At 40.7% G+C, this 23,721-nt stretch overlaps 14 non-coding genes across 14 annotated transcripts; all 14 read right to left on the reverse strand.

Moving 5' to 3' along the window:
- Positions 1 to 4,173: 4,173 nt before the first annotated feature.
- TRNAE-CUC (transfer RNA glutamic acid (anticodon CUC)) lies at positions 4,174 to 4,245 on the reverse strand. Its single transcript has one exon. It is a non-coding gene; the product is annotated as a tRNA-Glu (tRNA).
- A 527-nt stretch (positions 4,246 to 4,772) lies between these two features.
- Positions 4,773 to 4,844, reverse strand: TRNAE-CUC (transfer RNA glutamic acid (anticodon CUC)). Its single transcript has one exon. It is a non-coding gene; the product is annotated as a tRNA-Glu (tRNA).
- Positions 4,845 to 5,371: 527 nt separating this feature from the next.
- TRNAE-CUC (transfer RNA glutamic acid (anticodon CUC)) lies at positions 5,372 to 5,443 on the reverse strand. The gene has a single exon. It is a non-coding gene; the product is annotated as a tRNA-Glu (tRNA).
- Positions 5,444 to 6,602: 1,159 nt separating this feature from the next.
- On the reverse strand, positions 6,603 to 6,674 carry TRNAE-CUC (transfer RNA glutamic acid (anticodon CUC)). The gene has a single exon. It is a non-coding gene; the product is annotated as a tRNA-Glu (tRNA).
- A 3,555-nt stretch (positions 6,675 to 10,229) lies between these two features.
- Positions 10,230 to 10,301, reverse strand: TRNAE-CUC (transfer RNA glutamic acid (anticodon CUC)). The gene has a single exon. It is a non-coding gene; the product is annotated as a tRNA-Glu (tRNA).
- A 245-nt stretch (positions 10,302 to 10,546) lies between these two features.
- On the reverse strand, positions 10,547 to 10,618 carry TRNAE-CUC (transfer RNA glutamic acid (anticodon CUC)). Its single transcript has one exon. It is a non-coding gene; the product is annotated as a tRNA-Glu (tRNA).
- Positions 10,619 to 11,778: 1,160 nt separating this feature from the next.
- On the reverse strand, positions 11,779 to 11,850 carry TRNAE-CUC (transfer RNA glutamic acid (anticodon CUC)). The gene has a single exon. It is a non-coding gene; the product is annotated as a tRNA-Glu (tRNA).
- Positions 11,851 to 15,405: 3,555 nt separating this feature from the next.
- On the reverse strand, positions 15,406 to 15,477 carry TRNAE-CUC (transfer RNA glutamic acid (anticodon CUC)). The gene has a single exon. It is a non-coding gene; the product is annotated as a tRNA-Glu (tRNA).
- Positions 15,478 to 15,722: 245 nt separating this feature from the next.
- On the reverse strand, positions 15,723 to 15,794 carry TRNAE-CUC (transfer RNA glutamic acid (anticodon CUC)). The gene has a single exon. It is a non-coding gene; the product is annotated as a tRNA-Glu (tRNA).
- Positions 15,795 to 18,152: 2,358 nt separating this feature from the next.
- TRNAE-CUC (transfer RNA glutamic acid (anticodon CUC)) lies at positions 18,153 to 18,224 on the reverse strand. Its single transcript has one exon. It is a non-coding gene; the product is annotated as a tRNA-Glu (tRNA).
- Positions 18,225 to 18,469: 245 nt separating this feature from the next.
- Positions 18,470 to 18,541, reverse strand: TRNAE-CUC (transfer RNA glutamic acid (anticodon CUC)). Its single transcript has one exon. It is a non-coding gene; the product is annotated as a tRNA-Glu (tRNA).
- A 527-nt stretch (positions 18,542 to 19,068) lies between these two features.
- On the reverse strand, positions 19,069 to 19,140 carry TRNAE-CUC (transfer RNA glutamic acid (anticodon CUC)). Its single transcript has one exon. It is a non-coding gene; the product is annotated as a tRNA-Glu (tRNA).
- Positions 19,141 to 19,385: 245 nt separating this feature from the next.
- Positions 19,386 to 19,457, reverse strand: TRNAE-CUC (transfer RNA glutamic acid (anticodon CUC)). Its single transcript has one exon. It is a non-coding gene; the product is annotated as a tRNA-Glu (tRNA).
- A 1,723-nt stretch (positions 19,458 to 21,180) lies between these two features.
- TRNAE-CUC (transfer RNA glutamic acid (anticodon CUC)) lies at positions 21,181 to 21,252 on the reverse strand. Its single transcript has one exon. It is a non-coding gene; the product is annotated as a tRNA-Glu (tRNA).
- Positions 21,253 to 23,721: the final 2,469 nt, after the last annotated feature.

The following is a 23,721-nucleotide window of genomic DNA, read 5'->3' on the forward strand; positions in this document are numbered from 1 at the left end:
CACTAGACCACCAGGGAGGGATGGTTTAGTTTGACACTCCATGAAAGAAAAGGAAGTTTCCTGAATGAAGTCCAAAGCAATGGAATGTGAGGGAGTGGGCTACTAGGAATCAGTTTTAGAAGGAAGGAGAGTAAAAATGGTTGTGCATAGCAGTCTTAAATTACACCACACAGCAGCTTTACCTGATGGATGTATAGTACTGGCACGAAAAAATTATTTTGAGGAGCTAGACGTTGAGAGTCCCTGGCTCCATGATAAATTGTTCTGGTGCTAAAGAAAGAAGACATTAATGACTCAGATATCAAATATGGTCTAATTGGTTCTGATGAAAAAAATACTTTTGTACAAGAGCACAAGTCTTTTAGTAGCTAACTGAAAAATATTCACTAACAAAGGAAGATAGCTGACTCTTTGTTATCAATTTCCATTGTCTGTTTTGACAACTCACTGTTGCTCAAGTATTAGAAATGATGCGCTGAACTGAAAGTGCATCATTTCTTTGAAAGGTTGGTGTTTTTGGCAAAAACATTCCGAGGACCTCACTTTCCCTGACCGGGAGTCGACCCCGGGCCGCGGCGGTGAGAGCGCCGAATCCTAGCCACTAGACCACCAGGGAGGGATGGTTTTGTTTGACACTCCATGAAAGAAAAGGAAGTTTCCTGAATGAAGTCCAAAGCAATGGAATGTGAGGGAGTGGGCTACTAGGAATCAGTTTTAGAAGGAAGGAGAGTAAAAATGGTTGTGCATAGCAGTCTTAAATTACACCACACAGCAGCTTTACCTGATGGATGTATAGTACTGGCACGAAAAAATTATTTTGAGGAGCTAGACGTTGAGAGTCCCTGGCTCCATGATAAATTGTTCTGGTGCTAAAGAAAGAAGACATTAATGACTCAGATATCAAATATGGTCTAATTGGTTCTGATGAAAAAAATACTTTTGTACAAGAGCACAAGTCTTTTAGTAGCTAACTGAAAAATATTCACTAAGAAAGGAAGATAGCTGACTCTTTGTTATCAATTTCCATTGTCTGTTTTGACAACTCACTGTTGCTCAAGTATTAGAAATGATGCGCTGAACTGAAAGTGCATCATTTCTTTGAAAGGTTGGTGTTTTTGGCAAAAATATTCCGAGGACCTCACTTTCCCTGACCGGGAATCGAACCCGGGCCGCGGTGGTGAGAGCGCCAAATCCTAGCCACTAGACCACCAGGGAGGGATGGTTTAGTTTGACACTCCATGAAAGAAAAGGAAGTTTCCTGAATGAAGTCCAAAGCAATGGAATGTGAGGGAGTGGGCTACTAGGAATCAGTTTTAGAAGGAAGGAGAGTAAAAATGGTTGTGCATAGCAGTCTTAAATTACACCACACAGCAGCTTTACCTGATGGATGTATAGTACTGGCACGAAAAAATTATTTTGAGGAGCTAGACGTTGAGAGTCCCTGGCTCCATGATAAATTGTTCTGGTGCTAAAGAAAGAAGACATTAATGACTCAGATATCAAATATGGTCTAATTGGTTCTGATGAAAAAAATACTTTTGTACAAGAGCACAAGTCTTTTAGTAGCTAACTGAAAAATATTCACTAACAAAGGAAGATAGCTGACTCTTTGTTATCAATTTCCATTGTCTGTTTTGACAACTCACTGTTGCTCAAGTATTAGAAATGATGCGCTGAACTGAAAGTGCATCATTTCTTTGAAAGGTTGGTGTTTTTGGCAAAAACATTCCGAGGACCTCACTTTCCCTGACCGGGAGTCGACCCCGGGCCGCGGCGGTGAGAGCGCCGAATCCTAGCCACTAGACCACCAGGGAGGGATGGTTTTGTTTGACACTCCATGAAAGAAAAGGAAGTTTCCTGAATGAAGTCCAAAGCAATGGAATGTGAGGGAGTGGGCTACTAGGAATCAGTTTTAGAAGGAAGGAGAGTAAAAATGGTTGTGCATAGCAGTCTTAAATTACACCACACAGCAGCTTTACCTGATGGATGTATAGTACTGGCACGAAAAAATTATTTTGAGGAGCTAGACGTTGAGAGTCCCTGGCTCCATGATAAATTGTTCTGGTGCTAAAGAAAGAAGACATTAATGACTCAGATATCAAATATGGTCTAATTGGTTCTGATGAAAAAAATACTTTTGTACAAGAGCACAAGTCTTTTAGTAGCTAACTGAAAAATATTCACTAAGAAAGGAAGATAGCTGACTCTTTGTTATCAATTTCCATTGTCTGTTTTGACAACTCACTGTTGCTCAAGTATTAGAAATGATGCGCTGAACTGAAAGTGCATCATTTCTTTGAAAGGTTGGTGTTTTTGGCAAAAATATGCCGAGGACCTCACTTTCCCTGACCGGGAATCGAACCTGGGCCGCGGCGGTGAGAGCGCCGAATCCTAGCCACTAGACCACCAGGGAGGGATGGTTTAGTTTGACACTCCATGAAAGAAAAGGAAGTTTTCTGAATGAAGTCCAAAGCAATGGAATGTGATGGAGTGGGCTACTAGGAATCAGTTTTAGAAGGAAGGAGAGTAAAAATGGTTGTGCATAGCAGTCTTAAATTACACCACACAGCAGCTTTACCTGATGGATGTATAGTACTGGCACGAAAAAATAATTTTGAGGAGCTAGACGTTGAGAGTCCCTGGCTCCATGATAAATTGTTCTGGTGCTAAAGAAAGAAGACATTAATGACTCAGATATCAAATATGGTCTAATTGGTTCTGATGAAAAAAATACTTTTGTACAAGAGCACAAGTCTTTTAGTAGCTAACTGAAAAATATTCACTAAGAAAGGAAGATAGCTGACTCTCTGTTATCAATTTCCATTGTCTGTTTTGACATCTCACTGTTGCTCAAGTATTAGAAATGATGCGCTGAACTGAAAGTGCATCATTTCTTTGAAAGTTTGGTTTTTTTGGCAAAAATATTCCAAGGACCTCACTTTCCCAGCCCGGGAATCGAACCCAGGCCGCGGCGGTGAGAGCGCCGAATCCTAGCCAGTAGACCACCAGGGAGGGATGGTTTAGTTTGACACTCCATGTCAAAAAAAATACTTTTGTACAAGAGCACAAGTCTTTTAGTAGCTAACTGAAAAATATTCACTAAGAAAGGAAGATAGCTGACTCTTTGTTATCAATTTCCATTGTCTGTTTTGACAACTCACTGTTGCTCAAGTATTAGAAATGATGCGCTGAACTGAAAGTGCATCATTTCTTTGAAAGGTTGGTGTTTTTGGCAAAAATATTCCGAGGACCTCACTTTCCCTGACCAGGAATCGAATCCAGGCTGCAGCGGTGAGAGCACCGAATCCTAGCCACTAGACCACCTGGGAGGGATGGTTTAGTTTGACACTCCATGAAAGAAAAGGAAGTTTCCTGAATGAAGTCCAAAGCAATGGAATGTGAGGGAGTGGGCTACTAGGAATCAGTTTTAGAAGGAAGGAGAGTAAAAATGGTTGTGCATAGCAGTCTTAAATTACACCACACAGCAGCTTTACCTGATGGATGTATAGTACTGGCACGAAAAAATTATTTTGAGGAGCTAGACGTTGAGAGTCCCTGGCTCCATGATAAATTGTTCTGCTGCTAAAGAAAGAAGACATTAATGATTCAGATATCAAATATGGTCTAATTGGTTCTGATGAAAAAAATACTTTTGTACAAGAGCACAAGTCTTTTAGTAGCTAAATGAAAAATATTCACTAAGAAAGGAAGATAGCTGACTCTTTGTTATCAATTTCCATTGTCTGTTTTGACAACTCACTGTTGCTCAAGTATTAGAAATGATGCGCTGAACTGAAAGTGCATCATTTCTTTGAAAGGTTGGTGTTTTTAGCAAAAATATTCCAAGGACCTCACTTTCCCTGACCGGGAATCGAACCCGGGCCGCGGCGGTGAGAGCGCTGAATCCTAGCCAGTAGACCACCAGGGAGGGATGGTTTAGTTTGACACTCCATGTCAAAAAAAATACTTTTGTACAAGAGCACAAGTCTTTTAGTAGCTAACTGAAAAATATTCACTAAGAAAGGAAGATAGCTGACTCTTTGTTATCAATTTCCATTGTCTGTTTTGACAACTCACTGTTGCTCAAGTATTAGAAATGATGCGCTGAACTGAAAGCGCATCATTTCTTTGAAAGGTTGGTGTTTTTGGCAAAAATATTCCGAGGACCTCACTTTCCCTGACCGGGAATCGAACCCGGGCCGCGGCGGTGAGAGTGCCGAATCCTAGCCACTAGACCACCAGGGAGGGATGGTTTACTTTGACACTCCATGAAAGAAAAGGAAGTTTCCTGAATGAAGTCCAAAGCAATGGAATGTGAGGGAGTGGGCTACTAGGAATCAGTTTTAGAAGGAAGGAGAGTAAAAATGGTTGTGCATAGCAGTCTTAAATTACACCACACAGCAGCTTTACCTGATGGATGTATAGTACTGGCACGAAAAAATTATTTTGAGGAGCTAGACGTTGAGAGTCCCTGGCTCCATGATAAATTGTTCTGGTGCTAAAGAAAGAAGACATTAATGACTCAGATATCAAATATGGTCTAATTGGTTCTGATGAAAAAAATACTTTTGTACAAGAGCACAAGTCTTTTAGTAGCTAACTGAAAAATATTCACTAAGAAAGGAAGATAGCTGACTCTTTGTTATCAATTTCCATTGTCTGTTTTGACAACTCACTGTTGCTCAAGTATTAGAAATGATGCGCTGAACTGAAAGTGCATCATTTCTTTGAAAGGTTGGTGTTTTTAGCAAAAATATTCCAAGGACCTCACTTTCCCTGACCGGGAATCGAACCCGGGCCGCGGCGGTGAGAGCGCCGAATCCTAGCCACTAGACCACCAGGGAGGGATGGTTTACTTTGACACTCCATGAAAGAAAAGGAAGTTTCCTGAATGAAGTCCAAAGCAATGGAATGTGAGGGAGTGGGCTACTAGGAATCAGTTTTAGAAGGAAAGAGAGTAAAAATGGTTGTGCATAGCAGTCTTAAATTACACCACACAGCAGCTTTACCTGATGGATGTATAGTACTGGCACAAAAAAATTATTTTGAGGAGCTAGACGTTGAGAGTCCCTGGCTCCATGATAAATTGTTCTGGTGCTAAAGAAAGAAGACATTAATGATTCAGATATCAAATATGGTCTAATTGGTTCTGATGAAAAAAATACTTTTGTACAAGAGCACAAGTCTTTTAGTAGCTAACTGAAAAATATTCACTAAGAAAGGAAGATAGCTGACTCTTTGTTATCAATTTCCATTGTCTGTTTTGACATCTCACTGTTGCTCAAGTATTAGAAATGATGCGCTGAACTGAAAGTGCATCATTTCTTTGAAAGGTTGGTGTTTTTGGCAAAAATATTCCGAGGACGTCACTTTCCCTGACCGGGAATCGAACCCGGGCCGCGGCGGTGAGAGCGCCGAATCCTAGCCACTAGACCACCAGGGAGGGATGGTTATTTTGACACTCCATGAAAGAAAAGGAAGTTTCCTGAATGAAGTCCAAAGCAATGGAATGTGAGGGAGTGGGCTACTAGGAATCAGTTTTAGAAGGAAGGAGAGTAAAAATGGTTGTGAATAGCAGTCTTAAATTACACCACACAGCAGCTTTACCTGATGGATGTATAGTACTGGCACGAAAAAATTATTTTGAGGAGCTAGACGTTGAGAGTCCCTGGCTCCATGATAAATTGTTCTGGTGCTAAAGAAAGAAGACATTAATGATTCAGATATCAAATATGGTCTAATTGGTTCTGATGAAAAAAATACTTTTGTACAAGAGCACAAGTCTTTTAGTAGCTAACTGAAAAATATTCACTAAGAAAGGAAGATAGCTGACTCTTTGTTATCAATTTCCATTGTCTGTTTTGACAACTCACTGTTGCTCAAGTATTAGAAATGATGCGCTGAACTGAAAGTGCATCATTTCTTTGAAAGGTTGGTGTTTTTAGCAAAAATATTCCAAGGACCTCACTTTCCCTGACCGGGAATCGAACCCGGGCCGCGGCCGTGAGAGCGCTGAATCCTAGCCAGTAGACCACCAGGGAGGGATGGTTTAGTTTGACACTCCATGTCAAAAAAAATACTTTTGTACAAGAGCACAAGTCTTTTAGTAGCTAACTTAAAAATATTCACTAAGAAAGGAAGATAGCTGACTCTTTGTTATCAATTTCCATTGTCTGTTTTGACAACTCACTGTTGCCCAAGTATTAGAAATGATGCGCTGAACTGAAAGTGCATCATTTCTTTGAAAGGTTGGTGTTTTTAGCAAAAATATTCCAAGGACCTCACTTTCCCTGACCGGGAATCGAACCCGGGCCGCGGCCGTGAGAGCGCTGAATCCTAGCCAGTAGACCACCAGGGAGGATGGTTTAGTTTGACACTCCATGTCAAAAAAAATACTTTTGTACAAGAGCACAAGTCTTTTAGTAGCTAAATTAAAAATATTCACTAAGAAAGGAAGATAGCTGACTCTTTGTTATCAATTTCCATTGTCTGTTTTGACAACTCACTCTTGCTCAAGTATTAGAAATGATGCGCTGAACTGAAAGTGCATCATTTCTTTGAAAGGTTGGTGTTTTTGGCAAAAATATTCCGAGGACCTCACTTTCCCTGACCGGGAATCGAACCCGGGCCGCGGCGGTGAGAGCGCCGAATCCTAGCCACTAGACCACCAGGGAGGGATGTTTATTTTGACACTCCATGAAAGAAAAGGAAGTTTCCTGAATGAAGTCCAAAGCAATGGAATGTGAGGGAGTGGGCTACTAGGAATCAGTTTTAGAAGGAAGGAGAGTAAAAATGGTTGTGAATAGCAGTCTTAAATTACACCACACAGCAGCTTTACCTGATGGATGTATAGTACTGGCACGAAAAAATTATTTTGAGGAGCTAGACGTTGAGAGTCCCTGGCTCCATGATAAATTGTTCTGGTGCTAAAGAAAGAAGACATTAATGATTCAGATATCAAATATGGTCTAATTGGTTCTGATGAAAAAAATACTTTTGTACAAGAGCACAAGTCTTTTAGTAGCTAACTGAAAAATATTCACTAAGAAAGGAAGATAGCTGACTCTTTGTTATCAATTTCCATTGTCTGTTTTGACAACTCACTGTTGCTCAAGTATTAGAAATGATGCGCTGAACTGAAAGGGCATCATTTCTTTGAAAGGTTGGTGTTTTTGGCAAAAATATTCCGAGGACCTCACTTTCCCTGACCGGGAATCGAACCCGGACCGCGGCGGTGAGAGCGCTGAATCCTAGCCACTAGACCACCAGGGAGGGATGGTTTAGTTTGACACTCCATGAAAGAAAAGGAAGTTTCCTGAATGAAGTCCAAAGCAATGGAATGTGAGGGAGTGGGCTACTAGGAATCAGTTTTAGAAGGAAGGAGAGTAAAAATGGTTGTGCATAGCAGTCTTAAATTACACCACACAGCAGCTTTACCTGATGGATGTATAGTAATGGCACGAAAAAATTATTTTGAGGAGCTAGACGTTGAGAGTCCCTGGCTCCATGATAAATTGTTCTGGTGCTAAAGAAAGAAGACATTAATGATTCAGATATCAAATAAGGTTTAATTGGTTCTGATGAAAAAAATACTTTTGTACAAGAGCACAAGTCTTTTAGTAGCTAACTGAAAAATATTCACTAAGAAAGGAAGATAGCTGACTCTTTGTTATCAATTTCCATTGTCTGTTTTGACAACTCACTGTTGCTCAAGTATTAGAAATGATGCGCTGAACTGAAAGTGCATCATTTCTTTGAAAGGTTGGTGTTTTTAGCAAAAATATTCCAAGGACCTCATTTTCCCTGACCGGGAATCGAACCCGGGCCGCGGCGGTGAGAACGCTGAATCCTAGCCAGTAGACCACCAGGGAGGGATGGTTTAGTTTGACACTCCATGTCAAAAAAAATACTTTTGTACAAGAGCACAAGTCTTTTAGTAGCTAACTGAAAAATATTCACTAAGAAAGGAAGATAGCTCACTCTTTGTTATCAATTTCCATTGTCTGTTTTGACAACTCACTGTTGCTCAAGTATTAGAAATGATGCGCTGAACTGAAAGCGCATCATTTCTTTGAAAGGTTGGTGTTTTTGGCAAAAATATTCCGAGGACCTCACTTTCCCTGACAGGGAATCGAACCCGGGCCGCGGCGGTGAGAGCGCCGAATCCTAGCCACTAGACCACCAGGGAGGGATGGTTATTTTGACACTCCATGAAAGAAAAGGAAGTTTCCTGAATGAAGTCCAAAGCAATGGAATGTGAGGGAGTGGGCTACTAGGAATCAGTTTTAGAAGGAAGGAGAGTAAAAATGGTTGTGAATAGCAGTCTTAAATTACACCACACAGCAGCTTTACCTGATGGATGTATAGTACTGGCACGAAAAAATTATTTTGAGGAGCTAGACGTTGAGAGTCCCTGGCTCCATGATAAATTGTTCTGGTGCTAAAGAAAGAAGACATTAATGATTCAGATATCAAATATGGTCTAATTGGTTCTGATGAAAAAAATACTTTTGTACAAGAGCACAAGTCTTTTAGTAGCTAACTGAAAAATATTCACTAAGAAAGGAAGATAGCTGACTCTTTGTTATCAATTTCCATTGTCTGTTTTGACAACTCACTGTTGCTCAAGTATTAGAAATGATGCGCTGAACTGAAAGTGCATCATTTCTTTGAAAGGTTGGTGTTTTTAGCAAAAATATTCCAAGGACCTCACTTTCCCTGACCGGGAATCGAACCCGGGCCGCGGCCGTGAGAGCGCTGAATCCTAGCCAGTAGACCACCAGGGAGGGATGGTTTAGTTTGACACTCCATGTCAAAAAAAATATTTTTGTACAAGAGCACAAGTCTTTTAGTAGCTAACTGAAAAATATTCACTAAGAAAGGAAGACAGCTGACTCTATGTTATCAATTTCCATTGTCTGTTTTGACAACTCACTGTTGCTCAAGTATTAGAAATGATGCGCTGAACTGAAAGCGCATCATTTCTTTGAAAGGTTGGTGTTTTTGGCAAAGATATTCCGAGGACCTCACTTTCCCTGACCGGGAATTGAACCCGTGCCGCGGCGGTGAGAGCGCCGAATCCTAGCCACTAGACAACCAGGGAGGGATGGTTTAGTTTGACACTCCATGAAAGAAAAGGAAGTTTCCTGAATGAAGTCCAAAGCAATGGAATGTGAGGGAGTGGGCTACTAGGAATCAGTTTTAGAATGAAGGAGAGTAAAAATGGTTGTGCATAGCAGTCTTAAATTACACCACACAGCAGCTTTACCTGATGGATGTATAGTACTGGCACGAAAAAATTATTTTGAGGAGCTAGACGTTGAGAGTCCCTGGCTCCATGATAAATTGTTCTGGTGCTAAAGAAAGAAGACATTAATGACTCAGATATCAAATATGGTCTAATTGGTTCTGATGAAAAAAATACTTTTGTACAAGAGCACAAGTCTTTTAGTAGCTAACTGAAAAATATTCACTAAGAAAGGAAGATAGCTGACTCTTTGTTATCAATTTCCATTGTCTGTTTTGACAACTCACTGTTGCTCAAGTATTAGAAATGATGCGCTGAACTGAAAGTGCATCATTTCTTTGAAAGGTTGGTGTTTTTGGCAAAAATATTCCGAGGACCTCACTTTCCCTGACAGGGAATCGAACCCGGACCGCGGCGGTGAGAGCACCGAATCCTAGCCACTAGACCACCAGGGAGGGATGGTTTACTTTGACACTCCATGAAAGAAAAGGAAGTTTCCTGAATGAAGTCCAAAGCAATGGAATGTGAGGGAGTGGGCTACTAGGAATCAGTTTTAGACGGAAGGAGAATAAAAATGGTTGTGCATAGCAGTCTTAAATTACACCACACAGCAGCTTTACCTGATGGATGTATAGTACTGGCACGAAAAAATTATTTTGAGGAGCTAGACGTTGAGAGTCCCTGGCTCCATGATAAATTGTTCTCGTGCTAAAGAAAGAAGACATTAATGATTCAGATATCAAATATGGTCTAATTGGTTCTGATGAAAAAAATACTTTTGTACAAGAGCACAAGTCTTTTAGTAGCTAATTGAAAAATATTCACTAAGAAAGGAAGATAGCTGACTCTTTGTTATCAATTTCCATTGTCTGTTTTGACATCTCACTGTTGCTCAAGTATTAGAAATGATGCGCTGAACTGAAAGTGCATCATTTCTTTGAAAGGTTGGTGTTTTTGGCAAAAATATTCCGAGGACCTCACTTTCCCTGACCGGGAATCGAACCCGGGCCGCGGCGGTGAGAGCGCCGAATCCTAGCCACTAGACCACCAGGGAGGGATGGTTTAGTTTGACACTCCATGTCAAAAAAAATACTTTTGTACAAGAGCACAAGTCTTTTAGTAGCTAACTGAAAAATATTCACTAAGAAAGGAAGATAGCTGACTCTTTGTTATCAATTTCCATTGTCTGTTTTGACAACTCACTGTTGCTCAAGTATTAGAAATGATGCGCTGAACTGAAAGTGCATCATTTCTTTGAAAGGTTGGTGTTTTTGGCAAAAATATTCCGAGGACCTCACTTTCCCTGACCGGGAATCGAACCCGGGCCGCGGCGGTGAGAGCGCCGAATCCTAGCCACTAGACCACCAGGGAGGGATGGTTATTTTGACACTCCATGAAAGAAAAGGAAGTTTCCTGAATGAAGTCCAAAGCAATGGAATGTGAGGGAGTGGGCTACTAGGAATCAGTTTTAGAAGGAAGGAGAGTAAAAATGGTTGTGAATAGCAGTCTTAAATTACACCACACAGCAGCTTTACCTGATGGATGTATAGTACTGGCACGAAAAAATTATTTTGAGGAGCTAGACGTTGAGAGTCCCTGGCTCCATGATAAATTGTTCTGGTGCTAAAGAAAGAAGACATTAATGATTCAGATATCAAATATGGTCTAATTGGTTCTGATGAAAAAAATACTTTTGTACAAGAGCAGAAGTCTTTTAGTAGCTAACTGAAAAATATTCACTAAGAAAGGAAGATAGCTGACTCTTTGTTATCAATTTCCATTGTCTGTTTTGACAACTCACTGTTGCTCAAGTATTAGAAATGATGCGCTGAACTGAAAGTGCATCATTTCTTTGAAAGGTTGGTGTTTTTAGCAAAAATATTCCAAGGACCTCACTTTCCCTGACCGGGAATCGAACCCGGGCCGCGGCCGTGAGAGCGCTGAATCCTAGCCAGTAGACCACCAGGGAGGGATGGTTTAGTTTGACACTCCATGTCAAAAAAAATACTTTTGTACAAGAGCACAAGTCTTTTAGTAGCTAACTTAAAAATATTCACTAAGAAAGGAAGATAGCTGACTCTTTGTTATCAATTTCCATTGTCTGTTTTGACAACTCACTGTTGCTCAAGTATTAGAAATGATGCGCTGAACTGAAAGTGCATCATTTCTTTGAAAGGTTGGTGTTTTTAGCAAAAATATTCCAAGGACCTCACTTTCCCTGACCGGGAATCGAACCCGGGCCGCGGCCGTGAGAGCGCTGAATCCTAGCCAGTAGACCACCAGGGAGGGATGGTTTAGTTTGACACTCCATGTCAAAAAAAATATTTTTGTACAAGAGCACAAGTCTTTTAGTAGCTAACTGAAAAATATTCACTAAGAAAGGAAGACAGCTGACTCTATGTTATCAATTTCCATTGTCTGTTTTGACAACTCACTGTTGCTCAAGTATTAGAAATGATGCGCTGAACTGAAAGCGCATCATTTCTTTGAAAGGTTGGTGTTTTTGGCAAAGATATTCCGAGGACCTCACTTTCCCTGACCGGGAATCGAACCCGGGCCGCGGCGGTGAGAGCGCCGAATCCTAGCCACTAGACCACCAGGGAGGGATGTTTATTTTGACACTCCATGAAAGAAAAGGAAGTTTCCTGAATGAAGTCCAAAGCAATGGAATGTGAGGGAGTGGGCTACTAGGAATCAGTTTTAGAAGGAAGGAGAGTAAAAATGGTTGTGAATAGCAGTCTTAAATTACACCACACAGCAGCTTTACCTGATGGATGTATAGTACTGGCACGAAAAAATTATTTTGAGGAGCTAGACGTTGAGAGTCCCTGGCTCCATGATAAATTGTTCTGGTGCTAAAGAAAGAAGACATTAATGATTCAGATATCAAATATGGTCTAATTGGTTCTGATGAAAAAAATACTTTTGTACAAGAGCACAAGTCTTTTAGTAGCTAACTGAAAAATATTCACTAAGAAAGGAAGATAGCTGACTCTTTGTTATCAATTTCCATTGTCTGTTTTGACAACTCACTGTTGCTCAAGTATTAGAAATGATGCGCTGAACTGAAAGGGCATCATTTCTTTGAAAGGTTGGTGTTTTTGGCAAAAATATTCCGAGGACCTCACTTTCCCTGACCGGGAATCGAACCCGGACCGCGGCGGTGAGAGCGCTGAATCCTAGCCACTAGACCACCAGGGAGGGATGGTTTAGTTTGACACTCCATGAAAGAAAAGGAAGTTTCCTGAATGAAGTCCAAAGCAATGGAATGTGAGGGAGTGGGCTACTAGGAATCAGTTTTAGAAGGAAGGAGAGTAAAAATGGTTGTGCATAGCAGTCTTAAATTACACCACACAGCAGCTTTACCTGATGGATGTATAGTAATGGCACGAAAAAATTATTTTGAGGAGCTAGACGTTGAGAGTCCCTGGCTCCATGATAAATTGTTCTGGTGCTAAAGAAAGAAGACATTAATGATTCAGATATCAAATAAGGTTTAATTGGTTCTGATGAAAAAAATACTTTTGTACAAGAGCACAAGTCTTTTAGTAGCTAACTGAAAAATATTCACTAAGAAAGGAAGATAGCTGACTCTTTGTTATCAATTTCCATTGTCTGTTTTGACAACTCACTGTTGCTCAAGTATTAGAAATGATGCGCTGAACTGAAAGTGCATCATTTCTTTGAAAGGTTGGTGTTTTTAGCAAAAATATTCCAAGGACCTCATTTTCCCTGACCGGGAATCGAACCCGGGCCGCGGCGGTGAGAACGCTGAATCCTAGCCAGTAGACCACCAGGGAGGGATGGTTTAGTTTGACACTCCATGTCAAAAAAAATACTTTTGTACAAGAGCACAAGTCTTTTAGTAGCTAACTGAAAAATATTCACTAAGAAAGGAAGATAGCTCACTCTTTGTTATCAATTTCCATTGTCTGTTTTGACAACTCACTGTTGCTCAAGTATTAGAAATGATGCGCTGAACTGAAAGCGCATCATTTCTTTGAAAGGTTGGTGTTTTTGGCAAAAATATTCCGAGGACCTCACTTTCCCTGACAGGGAATCGAACCCGGGCCGCGGCGGTGAGAGCGCCGAATCCTAGCCACTAGACCACCAGGGAGGGATGGTTATTTTGACACTCCATGAAAGAAAAGGAAGTTTCCTGAATGAAGTCCAAAGCAATGGAATGTGAGGGAGTGGGCTACTAGGAATCAGTTTTAGAAGGAAGGAGAGTAAAAATGGTTGTGAATAGCAGTCTTAAATTACACCACACAGCAGCTTTACCTGATGGATGTATAGTACTGGCACGAAAAAATTATTTTGAGGAGCTAGACGTTGAGAGTCCCTGGCTCCATGATAAATTGTTCTGGTGCTAAAGAAAGAAGACATTAATGATTCAGATATCAAATATGGTCTAATTGGTTCTGATGAAAAAAATACTTTTGTACAAGAGCACAAGTCTTTTAGTAGCTAACTGAAAAATATTCACTAAGAAAGGAAGATAGCTGACTCTTTGTTATCAATTTCCATTGTCTGTTTTGACAACTCACTGTTGCTCAAGTATTAGAAATGATGCGCTGAACTGAAAGTGCATCATTTCTTTGAAAGGTTGGTGTTTTTAGCAAAAATATTCCAAGGACCTCACTTTCCCTGACCGGGAATCGAACCCGGGCCGCGGCCGTGAGAGCGCTGAATCCTAGCCAGTAGACCACCAGGGAGGGATGGTTTAGTTTGACACTCCATGTCAAAAAAAATATTTTTGTACAAGAGCACAAGTCTTTTAGTAGCTAACTGAAAAATATTCACTAAGAAAGGAAGACAGCTGACTCTATGTTATCAATTTCCATTGTCTGTTTTGACAACTCACTGTTGCTCAAGTATTAGAAATGATGCGCTGAACTGAAAGCGCATCATTTCTTTGAAAGGTTGGTGTTTTTGGCAAAGATATTCCGAGGACCTCACTTTCCCTGACCGGGAATTGAACCCGTGCCGCGGCGGTGAGAGCGCCGAATCCTAGCCACTAGACAACCAGGGAGGGATGGTTTAGTTTGACACTCCATGAAAGAAAAGGAAGTTTCCTGAATGAAGTCCAAAGCAATGGAATGTGAGGGAGTGGGCTACTAGGAATCAGTTTTAGAATGAAGGAGAGTAAAAATGGTTGTGCATAGCAGTCTTAAATTACACCACACAGCAGCTTTACCTGATGGATGTATAGTACTGGCACGAAAAAATTATTTTGAGGAGCTAGACGTTGAGAGTCCCTGGCTCCATGATAAATTGTTCTGGTGCTAAAGAAAGAAGACATTAATGACTCAGATATCAAATATGGTCTAATTGGTTCTGATGAAAAAAATACTTTTGTACAAGAGCACAAGTCTTTTAGTAGCTAACTGAAAAATATTCACTAAGAAAGGAAGATAGCTGACTCTTTGTTATCAATTTCCAATGTCTGTTTTGACAACTCACTGTTGCTCAAGTATTAGAAATGATGCGCTGAACTGAAAGTGCATCATTTCTTTGAAAGGTTGGTGTTTTTGGCAAAAATATTCCGAGGACCTCACTTTCCCTGACAGGGAATCGAACCCGGACCGCGGCGGTGAGAGCACCGAATCCTAGCCACTAGACCACCAGGGAGGGATGGTTTACTTTGACACTCCATGAAAGAAAAGGAAGTTTCCTGAATGAAGTCCAAAGCAATGGAATGTGAGGGAGTGGGCTACTAGGAATCAGTTTTAGACGGAAGGAGAATAAAAATGGTTGTGCATAGCAGTCTTAAATTACACCACACAGCAGCTTTACCTGATGGATGTATAGTACTGGCACGAAAAAATTATTTTGAGGAGCTAGACGTTGAGAGTCCCTGGCTCCATGATAAATTGTTCTCGTGCTAAAGAAAGAAGACATTAATGATTCAGATATCAAATATGGTCTAATTGGTTCTGATGAAAAAAATACTTTTGTACAAGAGCACAAGTCTTTTAGTAGCTAATTGAAAAATATTCACTAAGAAAGGAAGATAGCTGACTCTTTGTTATCAATTTCCATTGTCTGTTTTGACATCTCACTGTTGCTCAAGTATTAGAAATGATGCGCTGAACTGAAAGTGCATCATTTCTTTGAAAGGTTGGTGTTTTTGGCAAAAATATTCCGAGGACCTCACTTTCCCTGACCGGGAATCGAACCCGGGCCGCGGCGGTGAGAGCGCCGAATCCTAGCCACTAGACCACCAGGGAGGGATGGTTTAGTTTGACACTCCATGTCAAAAAAAATACTTTTGTACAAGAGCACAAGTCTTTTAGTAGCTAACTGAAAAATATTCACTAAGAAAGGAAGATAGCTGACTCTTTGTTATCAATTTCCATTGTCTGTTTTGACAACTCACTGTTGCTCAAGTATTAGAAATGATGCGCTGAACTGAAAGTGCATCATTTCTTTGAAAGGTTGGTGTTTTTGGCAAAAATATTCCGAGGACCTCACTTTCCCTGACCGGGAATCGAACCCGGGCCGCGGCGGTGAGAGCGCCGAATCCTAGCCACTAGACCACCAGGGAGGGATGGTTATTTTGACACTCCATGAAAGAAAAGGAAGTTTCCTGAATGAAGTCCAAAGCAATGGAATGTGAGGGAGTGGGCTACTAGGAATCAGTTTTAGAAGGAAGGAGAGTAAAAATGGTTGTGAATAGCAGTCTTAAATTACACCACACAGCAGCTTTACCTGATGGATGTATAGTACTGGCACGAAAAAATTATTTTGAGGAGCTAGACGTTGAGAGTCCCTGGCTCCATGATAAATTGTTCTGGTGCTAAAGAAAGAAGACATTAATGATTCAGATATCAAATATGGTCTAATTGGTTCTGATGAAAAAAATACTTTTGTACAAGAGCAGAAGTCTTTTAGTAGCTAACTGAAAAATATTCACTAAGAAAGGAAGATAGCTGACTCTTTGTTATCAATTTCCATTGTCTGTTTTGACAACTCACTGTTGCTCAAGTATTAGAAATGATGCGCTGAACTGAAAGTGCATCATTTCTTTGAAAGGTTGGTGTTTTTAGCAAAAATATTCCAAGGACCTCACTTTCCCTGACCGGGAATCGAACCCGGGCCGCGGCCGTGAGAGCGCTGAATCCTAGCCAGTAGACCACCAGGGAGGGATGGTTTAGTTTGACACTCCATGTCAAAAAAAATACTTTTGTACAAGAGCACAAGTCTTTTAGTAGCTAACTTAAAAATATTCACTAAGAAAGGAAGATAGCTGACTCTTTGTTATCAATTTCCATTGTCTGTTTTGACAACTCACTGTTGCTCAAGTATTAGAAATGATGCGCTGAACTGAAAGTGCATCATTTCTTTGAAAGGTTGGTGTTTTTAGCAAAAATATTCCAAGGACCTCACTTTCCCTGACCGGGAATCGAACCCGGGCCGCGGCCGTGAGAGCGCTGAATCCTAGCCAGTAGACCACCAGGGAGGGATGGTTTAGTTTGACACTCCATGTCAAAAAAAATATTTTTGTACAAGAGCACAAGTCTTTTAGTAGCTAACTGAAAAATATTCACTAAGAAAGGAAGACAGCTGACTCTATGTTATCAATTTCCATTGTCTGTTTTGACAACTCACTGTTGCTCAAGTATTAGAAATGATGCGCTGAACTGAAAGCGCATCATTTCTTTGAAAGGTTGGTGTTTTTGGCAAAGATATTCCGAGGACCTCACTTTCCCTGACCGGGAATTGAACCCGTGCCGCGGCGGTGAGAGCGCCGAATCCTAGCCACTAGACAACCAGGGAGGGATGGTTTAGTTTGACACTCCATGAAAGAAAAGGAAGTTTCCTGAATGAAGTCCAAAGCAATGGAATGTGAGGGAGTGGGCTACTAGGAATCAGTTTTAGAATGAAGGAGAGTAAAAATGGTTGTGCATAGCAGTCTTAAATTACACCACACAGCAGCTTTACCTGATGGATGTATAGTACTGGCACGAAAAAATTATTTTGAGGAGCTAGACGTTGAGAGTCCCTGGCTCCATGATAAATTGTTCTGGTGCTAAAGAAAGAAGACATTAATGACTCAGATATCAAATATGGTCTAATTGGTTCTGATGAAAAAAATACTTTTGTACAAGAGCACAAGTCTTTTAGTAGCTAACTGAAAAATATTCACTAAGAAAGGAAGATAGCTGACTCTTTGTTATCAATTTCCATTGTCTGTTTTGACAACTCACTGTTGCTCAAGTATTAGAAATGATGCGCTGAACTGAAAGTGCATCATTTCTTTGAAAGGTTGGTGTTTTTGGCAAAAATATTCCGAGGACCTCACTTTCCCTGACAGGGAATCGAACCCGGACCGCGGCGGTGAGAGCACCGAATCCTAGCCACTAGACCACCAGGGAGGGATGGTTTACTTTGACACTCCATGAAAGAAAAGGAAGTTTCCTGAATGAAGTCCAAAGCAATGGAATGTGAGGGAGTGGGCTACTAGGAATCAGTTTTAGACGGAAGGAGAATAAAAATGGTTGTGCATAGCAGTCTTAAATTACACCACACAGCAGCTTTACCTGATGGATGTATAGTACTGGCACGAAAAAATTATTTTGAGGAGCTAGACGTTGAGAGTCCCTGGCTCCATGATAAATTGTTCTCGTGCTAAAGAAAGAAGACATTAATGATTCAGATATCAAATATGGTCTAATTGGTTCTGATGAAAAAAATACTTTTGTACAAGAGCACAAGTCTTTTAGTAGCTAATTGAAAAATATTCACTAAGAAAGGAAGATAGCTGACTCTTTGTTATCAATTTCCATTGTCTGTTTTGACATCTCACTGTTGCTCAAGTATTAGAAATGATGCGCTGAACTGAAAGTGCATCATTTCTTTGAAAGGTTGGTGTTTTTGGCAAAAATATTCCGAGGACCTCACTTTCCCTGACCGGGAATCGAACCCGGGCCGCGGCGGTGAGAGCGCCGAATCCTAGCCACTAGACCACCAGGGAGGGATGGTTTAGTTTGACACTCCATGTCAAAAAAAATACTTTTGTACAAGAGCACAAGTCTTTTAGTAGCTAACTGAAAAATATTCACTAAGAAAGGAAGATAGCTGACTCTTTGTTATCAATTTCCATTGTCTGTTTTGACAACTCACTGTTGCTCAAGTATTAGAAATGATGCGCTGAACTGAAAGTGCATCATTTCTTTGAAAGGTTGGTGTTTTTGGCAAAAATATTCCGAGGACCTCACTTTCCCTGACCGGGAATCGAACCCAGGCCGCGGCGGTGAGAGCGCCGAATCCTAGCCACTAGACCACCAGGGATGGATGGTTTAGTTTGACACTCCATGAAAGAAAAGGAAGTTTCCTGAATGAAGTCCAAAGCAATGGAATGTGAGGGAGTGGGCTACTAGGAATCAGTTTTAGAATGAAGGAGAGTAAAAATGGTTGTGCATAGCAGTCTTAAATTACACCACACAGCAGCTTTACCTGATGGATGTATAGTAGTGGCACGAAAAAATTATTTTGAGGAGCTAGACGTTGAGAGTCCCTGGCTCCATGATAAATTGTTCTGGTGCTAAAGAAAGAAGACATTAATGACTCAGATATCAAATATGGTCTAATTGGTTCTGATGAAAAAAATACTTTTGTACAAGAGCACAATTCTTTTAGTAGCTAACTGAAAAATATTCACTAAGAAAGGAAGATAGCTGACTCTTTGTTATCAATTTCCATTGTCTGTTTTGACAACTCACTGTTGCTCAAGTATTAGAAATGATGCGCTGAACTGAAAGTGCATCATTTCTATGAAAGGTTGGTGTTTTTGGCAAAAATATTCCGAGGACCTCACTTTCCCTGACCGGGAATCGAACCCGGGCCGCGGCGGTGAGAGCGCCGAATCCTAGCCACTAGACCACCAGGGAGGGATGGTTTAGTTTGACACTCCATGTCAAAAAAAATACTTTGGTACAAGAGCACAAGTCTTTTAGTAGCTAACTGAAAAATATTCACTAAGAAAGGAAGATAGCTGACTCTTTGTTATCAATTTCCATTGTCTGTTTTGACAACTCACTGTTGCTCAAGTATTAGAAATGATGCGCTGAACTGAAAGTGCATCATTTCTTTGAAAGGTTGGTGTTTTTGGCAAAAATATTCCGAGGACCTCACTTTCCCTGACCGGGAATCGAACCCGGGGCGCGGCGGTGAGAGCGCCGAATCCTAGCCACTAGACCACCAGGGAGGGATGGTTTAGTTTGACACTCCATGAAAGAAAAGGAAGTTTCCTGAATGAAGTCCAAAGCAATGGAATGTGAGGGAGTGGGCTACTAGGAATCAGTTTTAGAATGAAGGAGAGTAAAAATGGTTGTGCATAGCAGTCTTAAATTACACCACACAGCAGCTTTACCTGATGGATGTATAGTACTGGCACGAAAAAATTATTTTGAGGAGCTAGACGTTGAGAGTCCCTGGCTCCATGATAAATTGTTCTGGTGCTAAAGAAAGAAGACATTAATGACTCAGATATCAAATATGGTCTAATTGGTTCTGAAGAAAAAAATACTTTTGTACAAGAGCACAAGTCTTTTAGTAGCTAACTGAAAAATATTCACTAAGAAAGGAAGATAGCTGACTCTTTGTTATCAATTTCCATTGTCTGTTTTGACAACTCACTGTTGCTTAAGTATTAGAAATGATGCGCTGAACTGAAAGTGCATCATTTCTTTGAAAGGTTGGTGTTTTTGGCAAAATATTCAGAGGACCTCACTTTCCCTGACCAGGAATCGAACCCAGGCCGCAGCGGTGAGAGCGCCGAATCCTAGCCACTAGACCACCAGGGAGGGATGGTTTAGTTTGACACTCCATGAAAGAAAAGGAAGTTTCCTGAATGAAGTCCAAAGCAATGGAATGTGAGGGAGTGGGCTACTAGGAATCAGTTTTAGAAGGAAGGAGAGTAAAAATGGTTGTGCATAGCAGTCTTAAATTACACCACACAGCAGCTTTACCTGATGGATGTATAGTACTGGCACGAAAAATTATTTTGAGGAGCTAGACGTTGAGTGTCCCTGGCTCCATGATAAATTGTTCTGGTGCTAAAGAAAGAAGACATTAATGACTCAGATATCAAATATGGTCTAATTGGTTCTGATGAAAAAAATACTTTTGTACAAGAGCACAAATCTTTTAGTAGCTAACTGAAAAATATTCACTAAGAAAGGAAGATAGCTGACTCTTTGTTATCAATTTCCATTGTCTGTTTTGACAACTCACTGTTGCTCAAGTATTAGAAATGATGCGCTGAACTGAAAGTGCATCATTTCTTTGAAAGGTTGGTGTTTTTGGCAAAAATATTCAGAGGACCTCACTTTCCCTGACCAGGAATCGAACCCAGGCCGCAGCGGTGAGAGTGCCGAATCCTAGCCACTAGACCACCAGGGAGGGATGGTTTAGTTTGACACTCCATGAAAGAAAAGGAAGTTTCCTGAATGAAGTCCAAAGCAATGGAATGTGAGGGAGTGGGCTACTAGGAATCAGTTTTAGAAGGAAGGAGAGTAAAAATGGTTGTGCATAGCAGTCTTAAATTACACCACACAGCAGCTTTACCTGATGGATGTATAGTACTGGCACGAAAAAATTATTTTGAGGAGCTAGACGTTGAGAGTCCCTGGCTCCATGATAAATTGTTCTGGTGCTAAAGAAAGAAGACATTAATGATTCAGATATCAAATAAGGTCTAATTGGTTCTGATGAAAAAAATACTTTTGTACAAGAGCACAAGTCTTTTAGTAGCTAACTGAAAAATATTCACTAAGAAAGGAAGATAGCTGACTCTTTGTTATCAATTTCCATTGTCTGTTTTGACAACTCACTGTTGCTCAAGTATTAGAAATGATGCGCTGAACTGAAAGTGCATCATTTCTTTGAAAGGTTGGTGTTTTTGGCAAAAATATTCCGAGGACCTCACTTTCCCTGACCGGGAATCGAACCCGGGGCGCGGCGGTGAGAGCGCCGAATCCTAGCCACTAGACCACCAGGGAGGGATGGTTTAGTTTGACACTCCATGAAAGAAAAGGAAGTTTCCTGAATGAAGTCCAAAGCAATGGAATGTGAGGGAGTGGGCTACTAGGAATCAGTTTTAGAATGAAGGAGAGTAAAAATGGTTGTGCATAGCAGTCTTAAATTACACCACACAGCAGCTTTACCTGATGGATGTATAGTACTGGCACGAAAAAATTATTTTGAGGAGCTAGACGTTGAGAGTCCCTGGCTCCATGATAAATTGTTCTGGTGCTAAAGAAAGAAGACATTAATGACTCAGATATCAAATATGGTCTAATTGGTTCTGAAGAAAAAAATACTTTTGTACAAGAGCACAAGTCTTTTAGTAGCTAACTGAAAAATATTCACTAAGAAAGGAAGATAGCTGACTCTTTGTTATCAATTTCCATTGTCTGTTTTGACAACTCACTGTTGCTCAAGTATTAGAAATGATGCGCTGAACTGAAAGTGCATCATTTCTTTGAAAGGTTGGTGTTTTTGGCAAAAATATTCCGAGGACCTCACTTTCCCTGACTGGGAATCGAAACCGGGCCGCGGCGGTGAGAGCGCCGAATCCTAGCCACTAGACCACCAGGGAGGGATGGTTTAGTTTGACACTCCATGAAAGAAAAGGAAGTTTCCTGAATGAAGTCCAAAGCAATGGAATGTGAGGGAGTGGGCTACTAGGAATCAGTTTTAGAAGGAAGGAGAGTAAAAATGGTTGTGCATAGCAGTCTTAAATTACACCACACAGCAGCTTTACCTGATGGATGTATAGTACTGGCACGAAAAATTATTTTGAGGAGCTAGACGTTGAGTGTCCCTGGCTCCATGATAAATTGTTCTGGTGCTAAAGAAAGAAGACATTAATGACTCAGATATCAAATATGGTCTAATTGGTTCTGATGAAAAAAATACTTTTGTACAAGAGCACAAGTCTTTTAGTAGCTAACTGAAAAATATTCACTAAGAAAGGAAGATAGCTGACTCTTTGTTATCAATTTCCATTGTCTGTTTTGACAACTCACTGTTGCTCAAGTATTAGAAATGATGCGCTGAACTGAAAGTGCATCATTTCTTTGAAAGGTTGGTGTTTTTGGCAAAATATTCAGAGGACCTCACTTTCCCTGACCAGGAATCGAACCCAGGCCGCAGCGGTGAGAGCGCCGAATCCTAGCCACTAGACCACCAGGGAGGGATGGTTTAGTTTGACACTCCATGAAAGAAAAGGAAGTTTCCTGAATGAAGTCCAAAGCAATGGAATGTGAGGGAGTGGGCTACTAGGAATCAGTTTTAGAAGGAAGGAGAGTAAAAATGGTTGTGCATAGCAGTCTTAAATTACACCACACAGCAGCTTTACCTGATGGATGTATAGTACTGGCACGAAAAATTATTTTGAGGAGCTAGACGTTGAGTGTCCCTGGCTCCATGATAAATTGTTCTGGTGCTAAAGAAAGAAGACATTAATGACTCAGATATCAAATATGGTCTAATTGGTTCTGATGAAAAAAATACTTTTGTACAAGAGCACAAATCTTTTAGTAGCTAACTGAAAAATATTCACTAAGAAAGGAAGATAGCTGACTCTTTGTTATCAATTTCCATTGTCTGTTTTGACAACTCACTGTTGCTCAAGTATTAGAAATGATGCGCTGAACTGAAAGTGCATCATTTCTTTGAAAGGTTGGTGTTTTTGGCAAAAATATTCAGAGGACCTCACTTTCCCTGACCAGGAATCGAACCCAGGCCGCAGCGGTGAGAGCGCCGAATCCTAGCCACTAGACCACCAGGGAGGGATGGTTTAGTTTGACACTCCATGAAAGAAAAGGAAGTTTCCTGAATGAAGTCCAAAGCAATGGAATGTGAGGGAGTGGGCTACTAGGAATCAGTTTTAGAAGGAAGGAGCGTAAAAATGGTTGTGCATAGCAGTCTTAAATTACACCACACAGCAGCTTTACCTGATGGATGTATAGTACTGGCACGAAAAAATTATTTTGAGGAGCTAGACGTTGAGAGTCCCTGGCTCCATGATAAATTGTTCTGGTGCTAATGAAAGAAGACATTAATGATTAAGATATCAAATAAGGTCTAATTGGTTCTGATGAAAAAAATACTTTTGTACAAGAGCACAAGTCTTTTAGTAGCTAACTGAAAAATATTCACTAAGAAAGGAAGATAGCTGACTCTTTGTTATCAATTTCCATTGTCTGTTTTGACAACTCACTGTTGCTCAAGTATTAGAAATGATGCGCTGAACTGAAAGTGCATCATTTCTTTGAAAGGTTGGTGTTTTTGGCAAAAATATTCCAAGGACCTCACTTTCCCTGACCGGGAATCGAACCCGGGCCGCGGCGGTGAGAGCGCTGAATCCTAGCCAGTAGACCACCAGGGAGGGATGGTTTAGTTTGACACTCCATGAAAGAAAAGGAAGTTTCCTGAATGAAGTCCAAAGCAATGGAATGTGAGGG

The sequence above is a fragment of the Taudactylus pleione genome, unplaced genomic scaffold, assembly GCF_031769625.1.
Source record: "Taudactylus pleione unplaced genomic scaffold, aTauple2 ptg001386l, whole genome shotgun sequence".
In the NCBI taxonomy this organism is placed as follows: Eukaryota; Metazoa; Chordata; class Amphibia; order Anura; family Myobatrachidae; genus Taudactylus; species Taudactylus pleione.